This window comes from Rhamphochromis longiceps, linkage group LG3 (assembly GCF_057381845.1).
Source record: "Rhamphochromis longiceps isolate RC_006_pf linkage group LG3, R_longiceps_female_GT1.1, whole genome shotgun sequence".
In the NCBI taxonomy this organism is placed as follows: Eukaryota; Metazoa; Chordata; class Actinopteri; order Cichliformes; family Cichlidae; genus Rhamphochromis; species Rhamphochromis longiceps.
The window spans coordinates 58,499,971-58,505,865 of record NC_140559.1 but is presented as its reverse complement, the minus strand read 5'-3'; the positions used below and the strand labels follow the sequence as shown (position 1 = coordinate 58,505,865).

Genomic DNA, 5,895 nt, shown 5'->3' with positions numbered 1-5,895 from the left:
AGGTTGCTGGTTTGAGTCTCTGTTCAGATGCTGGTGTCTCCTCTCTCTGAGATGTCTGCAAACTGTCCCAGATAAAACAATAAGGATAATAAACAAACACGTGACTAAAATAACAATTATGACTCTGATGTGTTTCATGTGTAGCAGGATGGCCTCTATACAGCAGTCGCTGCAAGCATCCACATCGCCACACTTACTATTCTTTAAGCAGGCGTGCTGGGCTCCTCCTAAGGAAAGTTTGAAACTTCATTTCCTTCATGCTGGTGAACTTTTTACCAAATATTTTCATCAAAGCTTCTCCATCACTGACAGGGATTGTTTGGATCTTCACACTCATCTCCACCAACCCTAAAAAATGAGTCTCTGTCAGGGTCCTGGGTCTGAGCAACCCAGGATCCCTGAGCAGTTATGAATTATATTATTATTATTATATGTATTTTGGTGTTGCTGCTGCTCTTCTCCATGCTTGTAGATGTGAGTGTGTGTGTGTGTGTGTGTGTGTGTGTGTGTGTGTCTGCGGGTATGCTTGGAGGATGGAGCTCAGCCACCTGCAGGCCTGAGGGGTGTGGCCCTGCGGAAGGACTGGCCACACCCGAAGTCACACACCTGCTGCTGATCAGGCCTCGTCGGGGGAGCTACTTAGGAGAGAGTTGGAGCTCCCACCGACGCGGGATCATTTGCTTGGGACTCCACGTTAGTTACCCAGTTTAGGTTTTGGTCGTGTAGTGTATGCCTGCCATTGTTCAGTGTCCTGACTACTGCCGCTATTGTTTCCCGCAGGAGGAGCGTGGAAGGCTTAAGGAGCAGCGAGCACCGGGAGTGTAGACACGGGAGCAGAGAGCACTTGGAGGACACGACACGGGAGTCTGGGGAAAAACACGGGGATTTATTGTTGTTTGATATCACCCTCTGTAAATAAACGCACTGCTTGAACTTTGAGCTCCGCGCCTGGGTCCTCCTTCCCCACATCCCCACGGTCTGCCAGCCAGACCGTGACAGAATGATCCCGCCACTTATGGACCCAGCGGTCTCCGAGGATAGGCTCAGGAGGGAAGTTATGGATGAAGTGTACCACCTATGTGAGGTGTGGTGGGAGAAGCCAGCGGAAGGTTTGCGTCGCGCCGTGGAGAGGCGGCTGCAGGAGATGCTTTTTAAATTCCCCTGGCTGGTGGACTCCCTTAATGCAGTGGTCCTGGACTTCCTACTTTCCACCCTCCACCTCCACTCTCCTCCTCAGGCTGCCCACCAGCTCGGACAGCTGGTGGATTCACTGCCTGAGACGCCGGCCCCGACGCCGACACGGAAACGACGTTCGCGCCGCCAGCGTTCCTCACCGCAGCTAAATCCACAGACATCTCAACAGCCGGCTGTGGTGAGTCATATGGACAATTCATCGTCACTCACCTCAACTGTTTACTCTGGGGCTATGTTTATACGGTCAGCTGCCCAGCCGGTAGCCAAAGCGCAGCCCGCGGCCCAGCTGGTCGCTGTACCTCAGCCTATCGCCCGGCTAGTGATCCAGCCGTCACCTGCTGAATCATCCCCCGCGACATCTACCTCACCGCTTACCGTTTCATCCTGTTCACCATCCACATCACACGCTCAGCCATCTTCTCCACCAGCTGCAGCCTCCATTCCACTGCCCACTCCAGCGGCCTTGTCCGGAGAGAGCGACCTCACCCGCGTCCAACGCCTGATGGACTGGGTAACTCACACCACCAACGCAAGGGCAGGAGTGGTGGGGTTAAACGCCATCGAGGCAATCCTGGAGGGAAACCCCTACCTCGGCCAGCTCAAGGGAGTTTCCGCCTGCCTTTGCACCCTGCGTAAAGCCCGGGGGGTAGTGCAAGCTCGGGAGACCTCAGACTTCGTCCAGCTGCAGCAGGAGCTCAGCATGCCCGAGCAGGAGCTCAGCGAGCCGGAGGAGCCCGCACCGTCAGCTGAGGCGCTCAGCGAGCCGGAGGAGCTCAGCATGCCCGAGCAGGAGCTCAGCGAGCCGGAGGAGCCCGCACCGCCAGCTGAGGAGCTCAGCGAGCCGCAGGAGCTCGGCATGCCCGAGCAGGAGCTCAGCGAGCCGGAGGAGCCCGCACCGTCAGCTGAGGCGCTCAGCGAGCCGGAGGAGCTCAGCATGCCCGAGCAGGAGCTCGGCGAGCCGGAGGAGCTCGCGCTGCCAGCCGAGGAGGAGCTCAGCGAGCGGGAGCCGGAGCTCAGCGAGCCGCCAGCCGAGGAGCAGCTCAGCGAGCCGGAGGAGCTCAGCATGCCCGAGGAGCTCAGCGAGCCGGAGCAGTAGCAGCTCAGCGAGCCGGAGCAGGAGCAGCTCAGCGAGCAGGAGCAGCTCAGCGAACCACCAGCAGAGGAGCTCGGCGAGCGGAAGGAACAACCGGCGCTGCCAGCAGCCGAGGAGGAGCTCTCGCTGCCAGCAGCCGAGGAGGGACCCGCTCAGCCGGAGCCGGAGATCAGCGGACTGGAGGGACCTCCACGTCTAGCGCGGCCTCCTCGCCATCTACGTCCGGTGCGTCCACGTCAGCGATCGGCGCGTCATGGACCTGGTGCCACGCCTCGCTGTTGCTCACCGGAGCAGCGCCGCCGCCACCGGACCCGTGGCAGGCCACCAGAACCGTTCCGCCGCCACCGGACCCGTGGCAGGCCGCCGGAGGAGCGGCGCCGCCGCCACCGGACCCGTGGCAGGCCGCCGGAGGAGCAGCGCCGCTGCCACCGGACCCGTGGCAGGCCCCCTGAACTGTTTTGCTGCTGCTGCCGGACCCGGGGCCGTCCGCCGGAGCTGCTACGTCGCCGCCGTTGGGCTCGAGGTAGGCCCCCTGAACTCTTTTGTTATGTTGATGGGCCGCCTGAGACTGTTTTGTGGCGTTTTTTCTTTTTGTTGCTCCGCTGCGGGATGCGCGGTCGGACTCTGAGACTGTGGACTGGGTGGGTTTGTTGTTTTGTTGTTTTTGCTTGTTTTGGTTCTGGCCCTCCGTCCTGGTTCCCCCAGCCGCCCGCCCTGGGTTGGTTGTGCTGTTTTTTTGTTTTGGTTTTGGGGTCGTCGGGAGCCGACCCTTAGAGGGGGGGTACTGTCAGGGTCCTGGGTCTGAGCAACCCAGGATCCCTGAGCAGTTATGAATTATATTATTATTATTATATGTATTTTGGTGTTGCTGCTGCTCTTCTCCATGCTTGTAGATGTGAGTGTGTGTGTGTGTGTGTGTGTGTGTGTGTGTGTGTCTGCGGGTATGCTTGGAGGATGGAGCTCAGCCACCTGCAGGCCTGAGGGGTGTGGCCCTGCGGAAGGACTGGCCACACCCGAAGTCACACACCTGCTGCTGATCAGGCCTCGTCGGGGGAGCTACTTAGGAGAGAGTTGGAGCTCCCACCGACGCGGGATCATTTGCTTGGGACTCCACGTTAGTTACCCAGTTTAGGTTTTGGTCGTGTAGTGTATGCCTGCCATTGTTCAGTGTCCTGACTACTGCCGCTATTGTTTCCCGCAGGAGGAGCGTGGAAGGCTTAAGGAGCAGCGAGCACCGGGAGTGTAGACACGGGAGCAGAGAGCACTTGGAGGACACGACACGGGAGTCTGGGGAAAAACACGGGGATTTATTGTTGTTTGATATCACCCTCTGTAAATAAACGCACTGCTTGAACTTTGAGCTCCGCGCCTGGGTCCTCCTTCCCCACATCCCCACGGTCTGCCAGCCAGACCGTGACAGTCTCACTTTGCTCATATAATGCCAGGAGTGTCTCCATATTCCACAAAAGTCTATGCAAACATGTAACAGTATCCCATATTCATAGAAATATTATTGATATTATAACAAAAGCTGTCACCAACACAATTGTCCCAAGTGCTTTTTTTTTTATTAGTTATTGCAAATGCTTGACTGCAGTTCTTGCTAGATGACAAAACCACTTATTAGGTTTAGAAGGAAATGACTTTTTCTACATGAGGTAAAGTTGGAGAGCTGTTTCCCCAAACTAAATGAAATCATCATTTGAAAAACTACAATCTGTATTTAGTCTGAACATCTGTGTTAACATTTGAAATTGGAAACATGTAAGTGTAACAAACATGTTAAAACATAAGAAATCAGGAAGGGGCATGTATAGGAATTTCTTTTACTTATGCATTAATCACATTATTTTATTGTATGATACCTTGGTGCCACTGGATTTTAACATGTCTCACACTCATACAGTAAGACAAATGCTGGGGGTCTAGTAAGGAAGTTGGGGGAAGCAGACAACTCCACAGGAAGAGTCTTTTGTGTCTTTGAGGACTCTGGTAGGAAGCAAGGGAGTGTGAACCTTAAGGTGTGAAACAGCTGTGTACTGCCTTTTGTTCCTGGAGAAGGTATTTAACTGAGAGCCATGCTAGGCTCAGGGAGACTCTGCTGACCGTCTGTCCCGCGGTCATGCAGGGACTTCATCAAGCTTGCTTGTCTGTTCTTTGTGTGTTTTGATTAAAGAATGTTAGCTACCGCTCACCGCTCGTCTGCAGGCTTTATTTAAATGGAAAACTTCCACAACAGGCAAAAAAAAAAGCTTTTTGCTAAAAAAAAAAAAAGATTTAAAGCAGAAGTTTTTTGCACTGCATTTTAAAATGAAAACATATTGCATTTATTTGCAATTAAAATCACACAGAGCAGAAAGTGTGTTACTGTTTTACATCCACAGACACACAAGAAAAGAAGCAGGTAACATGAGGTCAAGTTATGGCAATTTTATTTTTGTATGTCAGTACATGCATTCAGAATAGAGTTTTTAAAAAACAAACAAACGTCCCAAGTAAAGTTTGGGGGGATTTTTGTGAAAGAAAGGTTGAGAGAGGGGGAAGGAGGAAGATGCTGCTGGGTCAGTTCTTTCTCAGCAGTCTGCTCCAGAATCCCCTCCTGTCCTCGGCTTGCTTTTCTTTTGCCTTCAGCTCTTTTAAGGTTTTGTTGAGCTGCTCCTCGGCATCTTTAAATGTTTCTTTCAGCTGCTGTTTGGCCAGTTTCCCTTTATGTTTGAGGAGCTCTTTAGCTTCCTTTTTGTGCTTTTGTATTTCTTTAAGTTCATCTTTGCAGCCTTTCTTGGTCACCGTCGTTTCTTTCTTGAATACCTTCAACTCAATTTTCCCTTCTGCAAGTTCCTCTTGCACTTTCATCAGTTCCTCCTTCATGTTTTGAGTGTAACTCTTTGTATCTTCCATTTCTTTCTTTGCTTCCTGTATTTTAATTTTCTCTTCCTCCAACACTTTTTGAGCTTCCAACAATTCTTTCTTCATATTTTCAATCTCATTTTCTGTCTCGTGTTTACATTTTTTCTCCTCTTCAAGTTGTTGCTTCACATGCAGTAATTCCTTCCTTAGTGTTTCAGCTTCAGCCATTACATTTGCAGCGTCTTGTGTTGCCAACTGCATTTTGCTTTTTTCCTCTTCAAAAGCTTCCTGCACCTCCTGTAATTCCTGCATCACATTTCCTGCCTCCTTCTTTGCAGTTTGATATTTATTTTTGGCTTCTTGTGCTGTGCTTTTCTCTTCCTCCAATGCTTTTTGAGCTTGCAACAGTTCTTTCTTCATGTTTTCATTCTCGTTTTCTGCCTGTTGTTTTCTCATCTTCTCTCCTTTAAGTTTGAGACCCACATCCTGTAATTCCTGCAATACTACTTCAGTTTCAAACTTTGAATTTTTAGCTTCTCCTCTTGATTTTTCTGCCTCTTCTTTTAAATAACTAACCAGCCTGTGCCAACGATCTGTGTCAGCTGATCCCTGCAACCGTGCACTGAAGTTTTAGATAAACTAAGCTGAAACAATTAAATAACTAACCAGCCTGTGCCAGCGATCTGTGTCAGCTGATCCCTGCGAACGTGGACTGAAGTTTTAGATCAAATAAACCAAACCTAAACCATTAAATAACTAAC

General features: G+C 51.3%; 1 pseudogene; it reads left to right on the top strand.

Annotated features, from left to right (window-relative positions):
- The first annotated feature begins 439 nt into the window (after positions 1-439).
- On the top strand, positions 440-2,785 carry LOC146675464 (uncharacterized; annotated as a pseudogene).
- The last annotated feature ends 3,110 nt before the right edge of the window (positions 2,786-5,895 follow it).